At 47.0% G+C, this 15,116-nt stretch overlaps 1 long non-coding RNA gene across 1 annotated transcript in view; it reads right to left on the reverse strand.

Moving 5' to 3' along the window:
• Nucleotides 1-3,533: 3,533 nt before the first annotated feature.
• The window catches only part of LOC135972659 (uncharacterized), a 53,242-nt gene continuing 41,659 nt past the window's right edge, over nt 3,534-15,116 (reverse strand). The window contains exons 2-3 of the long non-coding RNA XR_010589137.1: nt 5,082-5,200; nt 3,534-4,462 (exon numbers count right to left, since the gene is read on the reverse strand). This is a non-coding gene — a long non-coding RNA (uncharacterized LOC135972659). The remainder of the gene's footprint in view (nt 4,463-5,081; nt 5,201-15,116) is intronic.

Consider the following 15,116-nt stretch of genomic DNA (forward strand, 5'->3'; position numbering starts at 1 on the left):
ATACATCGCTTCCGCTGGCACTGCCAATGCCCCTCAATCCCGATCTGCAGCCCCCTCCTATTCCAGCCCTGAGCCCTGCCAATGCCCCTCAGTCCTGATTGCAGCTGCCCTGCTCTTCCAGACCTGAGCCCCACACAGTCCTGACAATGCCCCTCAGTCCTGACCTGCACCTCCCCCCCTTATTCTATTGCTGGGACAACCAGCCACACCAAACTTTGGCAAATGAATAAATAATCACTAGTGACAAGGCTGAGACTGTTCACCTCACTGTCACTCGTCCCGTAAACCCAGACTGAAAGCTAGACCTTTGGCATGTCAGTTCAGAAAAATTCAGGGATGGAGGGGAATTTGTATATAGGACATTATATGTGATTGCATTATATCCTGCAGTCAGGGGGAGGGGTCTGGATGCCATGTCCCATAGCAAATGACACCTCTGCTACTAAAATAAAAGGCCTTAGTGCATGGGGACTGTGCTAGCAGCTGTCCAGTCACTGACACAATGAGAACTTCTAGGGCAGTGGTTCGCAAACTTTTTTTTCGCAGACCACTTGAAAATTGATGATGGTGTCAGCGGACCACTTAATGGTCTTTCCAAATGTTGTTTGTACTGTTAGCTAACTATTATAAAGCACTTTGGATAAAAGCGCTATATAAAAAAAACCCTTAATAATAATTAACTTTTTTTGTTCTACAAATAAAAGCACACAATTCATATTTTAATATCACTAGTCTTACCTTTCTGATGAGATGGATGTGCCCTCTCTCCCCTGCCACGGCAGTCCCTGAGCTGGGACTGGGAAGAAGGGGGGTCTCTCCCCCACCACAGCAGCCACAGAGCTGAGGCTGGGAAGGAGGGCTGTCTCTCCCCAGCAGCCACAGCCCTGGAGCTGGGGAAAGTCACCTCTTTCTCTGGCCGCTGCAGCCCTGCAAGTCCCAAATTCCCCCCACCCCCTCTTCTCACCCCACTGCCCCCTCCCACCTACCTCCTATTCTCCCCAAAGCCACCACTTCACCTTACATGTGCGTCTCCTCCAGGATCCAGACACCTAATTAGTGGAGCCACATCTGTGTGGCTCCACTAATTAGGTGGGTGGCCCTTCATTCTCTTGTGTGCGGCCACCCAGGCGCGCACCTTAGAGGGAACTATCCGCGGACCACCTGAATGGAGCTCATGGACCACAATTTTAGGGATATTAAATTGCAGGATGGGGAATATAGGAAACAATGCTCCCTTCACAGAAATGACTAGTGAAGGGCTTCTAAAATTACAGATGACAGAGATGGAAAAGACCTGTCCATGCCAAGGAATTAGTACAGGATCAATCCCACCCTGTACATTCTCAATCAGTACTTGATTCAGTATTGTTTTTTATGACCCAAGCACTGGGGGTCCCTCCCCCGCCTTCCCTTGGGCTCCCTGGCTGGGCTCCCATGAAGGCATTAGGAAGTTTGTGAGTATTATTCAGAGATCCTTTGGAGGTCACAGTGAAATCCTGAGGCTGCCACCCTGCCATTGATTCACCCGGTGCATGGCACAAGGGTGTCCCATCAATGTGTTGTCAGACTGACCACCATGTGTGTTGTAACATCAAGGCCCAAAAGAGTCAATGGGCAGAGAGTTTGCCAGACTCCAGCATTCTCCTCTGTTGGGTGGGGGGATAAGTCATTACTGTAGATCCGGACTAATCCTGAAGGGGTCCAGCTGTGGACTCCCACTGAAGTCAACAAAATTGCCACGTGCATAAACAGGATTAGCCCCACCATCACTATATACCATATAAGATATCTCCTGGGCATGTGATTTTGTGACTCTGTGCCGGGTCCACAACTGGAGCTCCAGGTCCTGGGCCCACAGAAGTCATGGCTAAGATGCTCTTGGGTCACAGGGGAAAGGGGCTTTGAGCCTATATTTGTTCAGTGCAGCTGGACGGTTGGATGTTCAACTACCCAAGCTGCTGGTGCAAGTCTGAGTTTGGGGGCAGGAAAAATGTGGGTGTTGAATTTGGGGGCAAGGAAACCAAAGCCTAGGTGAGTATAGGCTAGATTGTAGCTAGCGTAAACCAGAGTAGCTTATTGACTTCCATGGAGCTACGCCGATTTATACCAGCTGGATACATGGCCCATACTCATTAGCCAGCGAAGCAAGGAAAACTTCCACTTTATCTCCAGAATGGGATTTCTAGAACAGAGGGGCAGCTCCTCAAAGCAGCTTTAGCCTAAGCTGTATGTATGCTTTTAACCATTTCTTCATAAAATCAGTCTTAAGTGTGTCATCTTAGTTTTGTCTCTGCTCTCGAGGGTCCTTTTTCATGGTCCATGGCTTTGCCATCTTTCTGTTTACTCTGTCTGCTTAAGGGCTCCTACTGAGACACAGGGCTGGATGCTTGGGGATGGTACTGCTTCTCTTACAAGCCTGATAGGTAGGAGATCAAGCTGCTGACTTCAGAACTGGAGCCAGATCCCCAATGCCCCAAGGAGTGTTCGGACCTGGGGTCAGCTCTCCTGTGGGATACACCCTTCCGTCAGTGTGCATGGCTAACTCCCATTGACACTAATGAGAGCTGTACAGGTACAGAGAGGGGAGAAGATATCAGTCCACCCCACCCCACCCCTAGCGCTCCTGTTGACTCCCGTGTCAGACTGGGATCCTCTCAATAGAATACAGCAGAACAGGGACTGCAGTGTACTGGAGAGATGCGGGAGGCATTCTGCTAAAATTCCAATCCTAGTCCTGAACTGCTATTGTCCTCCATGAACCCCAGGCCCTTCGCAGCTCTGAGGAGTCTGATTTTCTGCATATCCATGAGAGTGCTGGCTCCAGAGGCACTGCTCCTAATGGAGAAGCATAGCTGGCCTTCTCACCTGCCACCCTCAGAAAATGCAATTCCAAAGCCACTGAAGTCAAAGGACAGGCTCCTATTGGCTTTGGATCAGGCCTATAGAGGGTAAGCCATGCATCCCCCAAAGCATTTGCCTTTCAGTATAACAGGTGCTAGTTCTGCCTGTCCACTGCTGGTCTCTCTTTTTCTTTTTGTTCCTCTTTGTCTTTTGTGTCTGTGTCTCTTTCACTTTTCAGCCCCTGCCTTTTTCACTCCTTGTCTTGTTGCCAAATTTTTCAGACCCTCTCTCTCTCTCTCTCTCTCTCTCTGTTGCTCCCTGTTCTTCTCTCTCTCTCGTGAACAGTCTGTCTTTCTTTCTAACCTACTTCTTTGTTTCAGCTGAAAAATTGCTTCCCTTTTAAAGTTCAGCCTGATAGTTGCCCTGGCAAATCAATCCTCTAGAGAACAATCCTGCAAAGGTTAGCGCAGGAACCAATGACAAACCTCCTCTTTCCCTCCAGTCTGAATTCCTTACCCAGGAGTAACAGTGGGCTCTTCCCAATAAATACCTGTCCCTTTCCAGGGATGGCAGAAGCCAGTGGAGAGAAGACGTCGTTTAGATTTACGGGTCACAGATGCAGCAGTTTAGAAGCACCCGTAAGAGCTATTTGGCTTAGCAAAGATGCAGCATGAACGAAGTGCACAGGTACATTTCTGTACATGTTTTTAGTGTGCATCTGTGGTACAGTCATGTGTGTTGCTGTGGTTATATCAGTGTTTCAATGTGCTGCAGTCAGAGTTGTACTGGTGTTTCAGTGTGTGTTTAGCTATTCATCTCTCTCTTTGGTAGTTTTTTTTTGCAGGATATGCTGTGTGTTCGTACTGCTCTGTCAGTGTGTGTGCGCGCGCGCATCTCAGTACGATTGTATCAGTGTCTTGGAGTGTTTGCACTGAGGTCTCAATGTGTATTTATTCTTTCCATGTGCTTGTTTTGCTGGCTCAGTGCATTAGTACTGATTTTAAGGCGTGTTTGGGTGCAGTGTCTCCGTGCGGCTGTTGAAGTGTCTCAGTCTCTTGGTGGTTTGGGTTGCAGCGTCCACCTGTTTGTAGCAGCGTCTGGGTGTCTTGGAATGTCTGGTTGCCACATCTTGGTTTCTCAGCATGGCTGCCGCCGCCTCTCGGGGTGTTCGGTTGCAATGTCTCAATGCGTTTGATTGCAGTGGCTTGGTATGTCTGTGGCAGTGTTTGGTTGCAGCCTCTCAGTGTGTTTGTTGCAGTGGTTCTGTGTCTCAGTGTGTCTGCTGCAGTGTCTTAATGCATCTCTGGGTGTTTGATTGTGGTGGCTCAATGGTTCAGTGTGGTTGGTTGCAGTGGCGTGGCATGGTTGGCTGCAGCGGCTTGGCATGTATTTATCAATGTTTTGGCGCGCTGGTGGCTTGGTGGGTTGATGTGTATTGCGGTCTATCTCCATGTCCAGGTTTGTGTGTGTCTGTACGTGTTTGGTTTTGTATGTGTGTCTTTGACACTGGTGGTGTGTGTTCAGGAGGAATCCACAGTGAACTTTGGTGGAGAGATGTGTGGCCTCTGTCTTTGCTTTGGATGTCTTCTCAGGAGCCTTTCAGACTAAAACACATCCGCAGCTAAAGGAAGAAAATGTATTGCATGAACTGATCAGTACTTTCTGTGTCTGTATCACAGGATGAATTTAGGATGCATGTTCTTATCGTTTTTAAGGAACTGCTTTTGGGGCCAAAACCTGTTGACTTTGGACAAGCCGGTGGGATGCAACCCCACTGAATTTTGAGAGCAGAATCTGGCCCTTTGGCTATAATTGGAGAAGGGAATGAGTACGTTTGTCATTATCTTTCATGTGTTAAGGGGGTTTGATCTGGAATTTCAATAAGTATTGTGAATTTATTGCCATCACAACGAGACAGAGCTTGCTAGCATTACAGCTAGGTCAGTAGCCTGGGTGGAAAGGGTGATCCCCAGCCTTGTCTGTCTCAGATGTCCTCTGTAGAGCTAGCCATACCCATCCCTGAAGGGCAGAAGAAGCTGCTGTATGTCCCCATTGAGGGTCTTCAGTAACTATGCTAGCTTCTCCCCTGACACAGAACCTGGGAGAAAACCACATCCAGTATATGAGGGTACCAATAGATCAGGATCTGCTTGGGTCAGATTTTACTAGAGATGGCTCTCAGGCTAGAAATAGGTATGTTCTAGCTAGATAATGAAGTGAGTGTGGGTGCTGGACTATACCTGCTGCGAGGAGCCTTCTATAAGACATTGTTTCATTGGCTGAGGCAGTTAATACCTGGTGTCTTCCTCCTTTGGTCAAGGTCTTTCTGTCTCTCTCTCTTTTACACTCATGGATGGCTCTGAAAGAAATAAAATAAGGAAAATTAAAGGAGAACTGATCAAGGAGTGTACAGAGCTCAGAATTCCCAGTGGCCACATTCCTTCTTCAGAGCATTGTGTGTAGATTAGATTACATTAGAGAGAGAGAGGAGAAGTGTGCGTGGGTTTATGTGAGTATGTTTGTGTGTATGTATATATGAACATATGAGTGTGGGCATACTTATATGTATCAGTGTGTGTGTGTATGGATAGATAACTAGATACAGATATATGTGCAAACACATACAAGTTTTTGGTTGCTTCTGGTGGCTTCACAGGTTTTAAAATCAAACTAAATAAATATAGGCTGTAGTCAGGTAGAGGACAAGTTGGGCGATGAACAGAGCCCCAAGAGACTGAAGCTCCATTTCATCAAGCGAACACAAAGGGAATGGACTGAGAAAGCTGTGAACTATCAATAGAGAGATTGTGAATAGAAACAGAGTAGTATCAGTGCTTAGAACCAGAGTAATTGATACTCTACACATTCAGATAGACAGGCAGAGAGAAAGAAATGATGATGGGGATTGCATGGCTGGATAGATGGATTAAAGCCAAGAAACTGATTGCACTCCCAGCAATTTGTTGCAACTGTGCCAGTCGGAATAAGAATATGGCATTCAAGCGGACATCCCCAGTGGTATCCAGTAACCGATGCCCCTTTCCCAGCCTTCTCCTCCCTTTTCTCCTTCTCCATAAAGAGCTCCTGCCAAATCCTGCTATAGGAGATATCATGCTGTGTTCTTTATTGTGCTGTAACTTCAGTACCAGGGTGGACGCTGCAGTGAGTTCGAGCAGGGACTGGGAACTGGCGTTTTGGCAAGAAGGTTTGTTTGGATGGGGTTTATATTTTCTGTTTAGCAAAGCTCTGGGTTACTGTTATTTTCACTTGTCTTGTGACCTAGCCCCATTATCATTGGCAATAGTTGGTAGAGTAATTGCTCTGGCCTTAAAGTCTAATCAGTGCTAAGCCCATGTAGACAACAATGGATGATGATGATAATTATGATTATTGTGCTCAAAGGTCCCAATTGAGATCCAACATAGCTAGGGACAATCCCTTAGCAGGTGGGTTCACATCTAAAGACACAAACAGATGGAGAGTGGGGGATGCAGATAGACTATGCAAGCTGATGAACCTGGTGGAGAATTGGCCCAGCTTTTTTAGTTACATGGATTGTGGGGGAGGGGGAAAGAGGATGGTTTTGGTTTTGTTTGGGGTGGGGGGGATTTTTGGAATTTGGGAGGAAGGGAGCAGAGGAAGGAAAGAAGGGGGAGAGGAAAAAAGCACAGCTTGTCCCCCGCCTAGCAGACTGGCTTCCTCAGGCATGATGGCTGAGATGAACCATGAAGGGGGATCTGAAGGAGGACAAGGGAATGGTGATTTGCTCAGGGAGTTTTCTCCAGGCATAATGGGCAGTATAGGAAAGGGCACGGAGGTGACAAAGGGAGCAGCTGACTGGTGGGCACTGGAGCCTGGGGGTGCTCACAAAGGCATGTGGTACCTTAATTGTGTCTGGCATTCTGCCTGCATCTCTGCTACTTACCAATCCCCCCACACACACCAGGGACCGACCCAATCCACCCCACATCAGCATCCCAGTGTATTCACTGCCACTCCTGGACGCTGCCCACTTGGCTACATGCCTCTCCTGGCTGGCGGTGCTGGAGGAGATCATCTCCAGTCATGCCACTCGCTGCCTGCATGGGCAGGATTTGCTCCTCTCTCTTTATTTCTCAAACCATTCCTGACCCACTAGTGGGCTAAGATGTATGTGTGAGAGGATGGGGGAGGCAGCAATTATCCATGGAACCAGTCACTACCCTGGTTGCCCAGAACGCACCATCACAAGCTGCAGACTACCTTGTCTGTGCAAATTTCATCCACTGGAGAGCCGTTTCCCTCCTAGTCTCCAAGACCTTCCACAGACTAACCTTGTCTCTTCCTACTATTCAGCCTCTTCCATACACTTCTCTCTGTGCAAGTTCTCGGTCTTTCCAGCAGTTCAATCTCCAATGCTGCCCCCAACATCTGAAAGGCCTATGTGATCTCCTTCACCTCCTCTCCCAAGGCTCAATCACTCCACTGGCCTATGACAGCTTAATCCATCATCTAATAAAACACTCAGATCCTTCTCCTTGAGCTCTCACTTTCCCTCTGCTCAGTCACTCTCCCTGAAACAAGACCTTCAACCCTGCCCTGCCCTAGCTATAGTCACCCCTTGTAACACATGCATAGTGGGCCCTACACACACGCCGTGCTGTTTCCACCTATGGATTGCAATCCCCCCTTATGCTTTGGCACCAAGAGTGATCCAGCACCAGTTCCTGTACTGAGGTCCTTCCCTCACACCCCCTGCCCAGGGTGGCTCTCAGACCGAACCCATCTCCCAGCAGTAGCCCCCCATGCCCACACCTAGCCCGGAGAGAGTGGAAAGCAGCGCAGAGTTGACCCAGGTTACCTCACACAGGACTCCCACCTAGGACTTTGTGTCCTTCTGGTATCTATTCTCACTTCCATTCCTCTACCTGGAACAGGCTCCCAGACTACGATTCTCAGTTATTTCCCCAGCACATGGGTTTCAAGAGACAGGTGAGAGCCTCATGACTCCCTAGAGTCACCACAGCCTACGTGAGTCCCCTTAGCTATTGCTATCCAAGTCCATTTCTTCTACATCTCTGACCCTGGACTTATGGATCTTGCAGATGCTACTGTGTCAGGAGGTTCGGTTAAAGGCCCTGTAAAGCACATGTGCCTCAGGGGCTCTCCATGGAGGATTCAATACAAATAGATAACAGCCCTGGTGTGAATAACACCCATGGATTTCACCATCCCTTGTTTGTTCATTAAAAGCCTCTCCCTATGCAAACCCAAGCCCAGTGAAGGATGGGCCAAAACTGGAACCGTTTGTCCAAGTGCTTTTTTCCTCACTCTGGACTAGTGGGACCCACCTCGGAACAACTAAGGGTTTTGTTTTCCAAAACACGACCAACCACATTCAGCAATACCCAAGACCATCTCTGCTTTTGCCTGCCTCTAAGACACAAACTCTCCCTAACCTCCATGATACTGTGCCATAACTTTCCTGGAGACACTCCCTAGCGTCTCCATCTCACTCACATGGCTCAAGAGTAAGTCACAGATCTGCACATGTTTTCCTAGATCCCTTTTTTTCTATGGCCATTTATTTCAGCATCCCTCTTTCTCCATTCGACCCCTTCACACTAAGAGAAGGCATCCATGAACTGGAATGCCTGCTGCGACACTGGCCTTGGCCTCAGCAGATCTGGGTTGTAACCCTTGCTCTGCCATAGACTCCCTGCCTCTGTGATCTCAGGCAAGTCATTTCACCTCTCCATTCCCTTCCTGCAAAATTGAGATAATAATCTACCTGGTCTGTTTGTACTGTAAGCTCTTTGGGGCAGAGACTTTCCCTCCCCAGGGGGTGTGCAGCACCCAGTGGAGCCCTCATTTTGGTTGGGTCCTCTAATGCTACCATAAAACAAATTAATAATAATAATGAAAACTGAGGAAATTCCCGGACCAGGCACCTTTCCCATCCCCTCTGAAGGAAACAGCAGGAGATGCCCTGTATGGGCAGAGGGAACCTTAACAAGGATATCTGATGCCTTGTCAGAAGGGGACGGCATTTTCCAATGAGGTTCTCTCTGTCTCTGTAGCCTTATTCTGCCTGGCTTTGCAGTCCTCCTCCCTGGTGCTGCTGTCCTTTGGCTGATTACAGCATCATGTCCCTGCATATTCATTTTCCTTTCATTGCTCCTAGTCTGTTTATTGTGCAGTGACTCTGGGAACCTGAGGTGACCCTAGACATGGAGAATAGAAGATGGACTGAGAGGCAATAAAGGTTTTATTGCTATGAGTTTAAGATGACTGTCCTCCTCACGAACAGGGGAGGGATTCAGATAAATGGCAGCTAGATCCGGAAAATAAATAAATAAATAAAACAGTTGCAAAATCACAATTTTCCCCTAAGCCCTACCTATCCAGACTCCTTGACCAGCCCAATCACAAAATGGACACTTCTTCCTAATCCCTATCTCTATGAATAAACGTAGGGCTGGACAGAACCTCAAGAGATCATCTAGTTGATCCCTTTCCATTCCCAGTTTCTTCCTCCCTTTCTTCTCCTCAACACCTTCACATGTACATCGACTCCATCTTCCCCTCCCAGCCTTTCCACACACACATTTGGGCCAAAGTTTCCAAAATTGTCCATCAATTTTGGGGGGCCCAACTGGAGCTGTATGGGATATCACACTGATGTAGAGCCGTAGGTGCTCAGCTCCCTGATAATCAGACCCCAGATGTGTCAGATTAGGCACCCAAAAAACAGGCCCCCCTAAATTAATGGACATGTCGAAAATGTTGGCCTTAGTTACTCACTGATTCTTTGCTGTTTCTCCAGCTCCAGAGCCATTAGAACCCCTGTGATACTCCAAGGATCCTGACCCAATCCACCCCACTCATGTGTGGTAGGGTCAGGAGTATTCTATGCTGTTCTTCTTCAACAAGAAACTATAGAAGTCTTAAACCACATACACACACATGTAATGGACGATGGGGGCACACTGTATGTACAGACATCATGGTCATCAATGGGGATCAAACTCAAACCTACCACATGAGCTGAGAGCGACTAGCAGGCTACTAAATTCGGTGGTGCCAGCACTTAGAGAGAGACGGGATTACACATACTATGCCAATGAATTACACAAACGTGCACCCCACACACACAGCATCATGCATGTTGTTTACATGGCCCGTGTTCCGTCTAAGATTTTGTTACATTCTCTTCACTTTTCGTCCTTCCCTCCCCCCCCACCTCTGACTGCTTTCCCCCTTGTAAGTGCATTAGTCACTATGGAAACAATGATGTCATTGATGGGGTGGGGTTTAGCAATGTCCACAACTGCAGAATAAAGTCAGCGTTTAATGGCTGGCAATACACAGCAGGGCTTGTGAAATGGATGGCTGCTGTTTATGTGATGGTTATTACAGACATTTATGCAGTAGAAGATTTTATCGTAGAGCAATTTCCCTTTCTCCTTTATGTCCTTTTCCTCCACTGCTCTTTATCCCATTCAGGTTCCCTCAGCATCTGCTCAGATGAAATTCAACATTCTTGTTTCTCTCCTCTTTGGCCCTAAATAGTATGTGGCCGCTATGGTTTGGATGCGCCCACAAACTCCACATGTTTCTCTATGTCCTTGGTATCTGTGCCTAGCAGACTACGCACAACTATTGCAATAGCCAGGAACTCAGAAGTTCTACTCCTGCTGTTGGCATTAGACTTGCTATGTAGTCACTTTGCTTCTCTGTGTTGCATCTTCCCCATTTGTTTTATTTATTTGGGTTATAGGGACCCTTAAAGGCCCCAACGAGATCAGGTCCCTATTATAGACTCCTAGAAATATACAGCTGGAAGGGACCTTGAGAAGTTATCAAGTCCAGCCTCCTATGCTGAGGCAGGACCAAATATACCTAGACCACCCTGCAGGGGGCCTTGTCCAACCTGTTCTAAAAAACTTCCAGTGATGGGAATTCCACAACCTCCCTTGGAAGTCTGTTCTATAGTTAGAAAGTTTTTCCTAATATCTAACTTAAATCTCCCTTGCTGCAGATTAAGCCCATTGCTTCTCATAATATCTTCAGTGAACATGGAGAACAATTGATTACCACCTCTATATAACAGCGATTAACATATTTGCACATTATGCTAGGTAAGAAGAGTTCCTGTCCCAAAGAGAATAAAATCTAACCAGACAACGGAAATATTATCATCCTCATGTTACAGATGGGAAAGTGAGGCATAGACAGATTAAGTGACAGGCACATGGTTACAGGAGGAATCCGTGGCAGTCTTAACCACAAGACCCTTGTTCCTCTCTAGACAGGGGATAATCAGTGACGTTCTTTGCCACCCCTTGCAGAGGTGTTGTGAGAATGAATGTTTCTGAAGTGTTTTGGAAGACACTGTAACATTAGAGCACACCTTCTTTATACCATCAACTGTATTGTGTCTCATTTTTAATTATTAGATTTATTTGTTCCATTTGACCTGTCCAAAACTAATAGAAAAATTATACAGTGGAAGGACTGCAGGGTATGATCTGGGAGTCCTGTGCTCCCCACCAGAGAGACACTGAATCATGCTTCTTTGGTGCCCTGACTCCCCTATACTGTGAATGGCAGTAGCTGTAATACAAAATAAACTAGCACTGGACCCTCTTCTCCCTCCTCCTCAATCTTCCTCCATTTGCTGCTGCAAACTCTTTGCTAAGCTAAGTGATGGCCTGATTGCTTCTGAGCTTTCCACCTGTTTGATCAGCATTTCTGCCAACATTTCATTCCTCTGAGCCCTGAACGAATCCCATTCTTTCCTCCCTGCTCTCTGGGCTGCTCATTTTACCAGACAATGCCAGTTGATTTTTCACTTCTGCACAACAGCATCTCAGAATGCATCTTGACTATGGGGCTCAATAGCACATAAAGTTCATCTCCTTGCTGTTTCCTGCATAGATCGATCCTCTTCGCTTCAGTACCTGGGCCTGAATGGAAGACTTTTAACAAAGCAACCTCCCCTTCCCTTTCAGCCTTGTGTTAAACTCATTCATTCACCTGAACAAGGAGAATTGCCTCACCCCACTTCCCTTTCCACTGGAGCCATGCTGCTCTTCAAATAGCCTTACCTTCTCCCATTTGCTAATTTAATCCCTCTCCCTCCCCTCCCCCTCAGCTTCTTCTGTCCACTCTGCCACTTTCCTTTCTGTTGTTATATTTCTCATCCTAGCTTAAGGGCAAGGCAAATTCAAACAGGGTGGGGTTTGCCAGTTCTGATCCTGTTATGCTGACACCGATTTAACAGCAATGTCATCACATCAGGATGATGATCCAGTTGAGACTGGGATAGCATAGTCAGAGACAATATAGGGACAGTCACATGAAGATGTGGAAGGAATTTCTCCTTGGATTCTCATCAGTCATAAGCTCTTCTGGGATGGCATGTGACCCACACATTGACATATTAGAACTATTAAATTCAGATCCCCGATGCTCAGATTCAGTGTAGTAAATCTGAACAGGACCGGGGTGTATTTTTTCCCCCATCTGAGCCATTCACCACAACTAGATTAACACGAGTTGTTTGTAACAAACAGTATCTGATGAATTTCACCTTTTCCTGTTCACCAAAAGAGTATGAAATTCTCAAATTTATTTGTAGAGTTGGCTGGGAAATTTCAATCAAATTGAAATTCTGATGAAAATGTTTGACCCTCTTGCTATTTGAAATTACGCACTCATTTCTTCAGCTAGTAATTCTCGGTCTGTAGATTGTTTGCAGACAGTTCATTGTGAATATTCAAGAATCACAGTTCTTACTGTGTTGGTTAGCTATATAAGACACATGGCTTTCTTTCTATTCCCCAGTTGGATAAATTGTGTAACTATCAGAATCAACAATGGTGCAAAATTCGAAAGCCGAGTACAAAAATTCACAACTCACAATTCACTCCAGGCAAATGGACAAGGCTCTGAGCTTCAAATCCCCTTTCCATGAGCATTCATGATAATAATGCTCAGTGTCCAGAATATTCATGGAAAAACAAACAAAAGAGGGGCCATGAACGCAGCCTACATGAATTAACTAAAGATGAGAATAAAGACTGGTGGGAATTTTGTGCAGTAGTCACCCAGTTTTTCACCCAACCATCTCTGCCTTGGCCTCACCTGCCCATTACTTGTTTCTCTCTCATTTGGCCTCTCACAGGCCCTAACTACCTACATAGGTAGTGCAATTTATGTTGAGTGAAGAAGGTAAAGTCAATAGAGTGACTTTGTAGTATATGTCTCTACTTTGCCTCTCTCTGCTACCTTCACTCCTCTTTATCAGTATACAATAGAAACCTTCTCATAAAAGCTGTAAAACCCTAGCATGTTGTATATTATCCTTGAGTTGCTATTATACTGGAGAGAAAGAGGAGGATGGACAGATTACCTGGGCCTTTATTTTTCTGTTGTGTGCAAAGGAAGCCCTTAGTGAGCTTGCTCATGGGAGAGGTGTTGCTGGAGAGAGGCGTCTGAATGCTCTTTTCTTTCCCTCCCAGTAACCAAACTTGTCAGCTCACAAGCCGCTCCTGAAATCCTCTCCTGGCTCCCCAGGGTGTTTTAATGTCCTTCACACAGCCAGGCCGTCCTGTAAGCACATTCATTCTTCATATTCACAGGACATTTAAAAAAAAAAAGAGGGTTTGAGGCCCTTTGAAGGCTGATTCTATAGGGTGAACGCTCTCCTCTTCATTTCAAAAGGGCAGCTTTGCTGGAAGCGGTGCCCTGGTCACCATGTGGGGTGGCCTTCTGTACCAGGCAGTCTCTTGAAAAGAATACAGGAAATATCATTTCTCAGTTCTTTTCAGTACCATTGTAGAGTCAAATTTCCTTAATGCTGGATAATAGAATGTGTCCAGGTTCAGGTGACATCTCCTGCACTCTTCCCTCCCCCGACTTTGCCTATGGCCATCCCCAAACAGGGGATATTGCCTCACCTCATCCTTGTGTCCAGAGCATCAGGTGGTGTTTCCTCACCCCCATCTTTGTCTAGCCCCCCTGCTGTAAGGCTGGTCTCCTCCCACCATGAAGATGTTTGCTCATCCCACCCCAATGATCAAAGTGGTGTCCGGATCCTGTTTGACTCTTCACTGGACCTAGATGCCCAGAGAGTAGCAATGGGGGGGGGGGGATATCTTCTGCTACCTTTGGGCAAATGATTATGCCCATTCCATGCCAGTACAGGCACAGTGACAACAATTCACTGCCTCCAGACTAGGCTACTGCATCTCAGGCGAAGGCTTACCCAGTGCAGATAGAAGATGGTACAGCAAGTGCCGCGTGAGGTTCTAAGTACAGCTAAGCCACGTGATCACATCCCAGAAGCTCCCTGCACTCTGCTCTGTGTCCCAGTGGAGTTCCTTGTCTGGTTCGGGTTCCTCATCCATGTGTCAAAGCCCCAAATGGTGACAGCTTCTCTCTCCACTCCCCGCTGTACCTGCCGTCTCAGCCAGGAGGTACTAGCTGGTGAAGTGCAGCTCTCATCTCAGGACAGTCAAGTGCAGGGTGGTCTCAGGGAAGGGCCCAGGGCTCTAGCTAAAACTGCAGGAGATCCCGCTGAGCCCAGATGCTGCAAGATGCACCTGCGTATGCTAGCAGTTCCTCAAACAACTGTCATAAGGCATCTTGGGCAGACAGAATAAGCCCCTGTCAATCTAAGAAGCTGGGCTAGAGAGTGAATGGAGGAGAGCTCGGACTTCTAGGGGTCACTTCAATTCTGTAGGGCACCAATACTCCAATGAGGAATGTTACAGAAATGCCTATTCACTCATAAAATAAAGTTCCTCCCCCAATTTCTGGGTTGATTCTCCCCAGATGACATTGCATCACCTGGTTTCTGTTCCATTCACCCTAAGTGACAACTGATCCTCATCCAATCCCCATATTGACAAGTGCTCTGTATGTCCAGTCCCTCTCAATGACCATCTCCTAAATTGGGTCCATTCCCTATGGAGCATAGGCACTCCTCATGCAGGCACATGTGGTGGTCAATGTATGCACTCAGCAGAAACTCCCACCCAGCCATGATCCTTAGCCACCTGTTTACCTCTGAGAGAGAACGTTGGCTGAGACACTGAGGTTGTATCAAACTCCTTTTGTGAAGCGCCATGTGCACCCTCCACCAGAAGGGAGCTAGGCAGAAAACCCTCGAAAGCATGCACCAACCTTAATTGGGCATTGCAGTGTCACGTCTGGGTTTAGCCTAAGGTCCTGCAGATCTTCTGGCCCACAGTTGAGACAGCTCCTCACTGGCATGTGGCAATGAAGAC

This window comes from Chrysemys picta, chromosome 7, assembly GCF_011386835.1.
Source record: "Chrysemys picta bellii isolate R12L10 chromosome 7, ASM1138683v2, whole genome shotgun sequence".
NCBI classification, from domain to species: domain Eukaryota; kingdom Metazoa; phylum Chordata; order Testudines; family Emydidae; genus Chrysemys; species Chrysemys picta.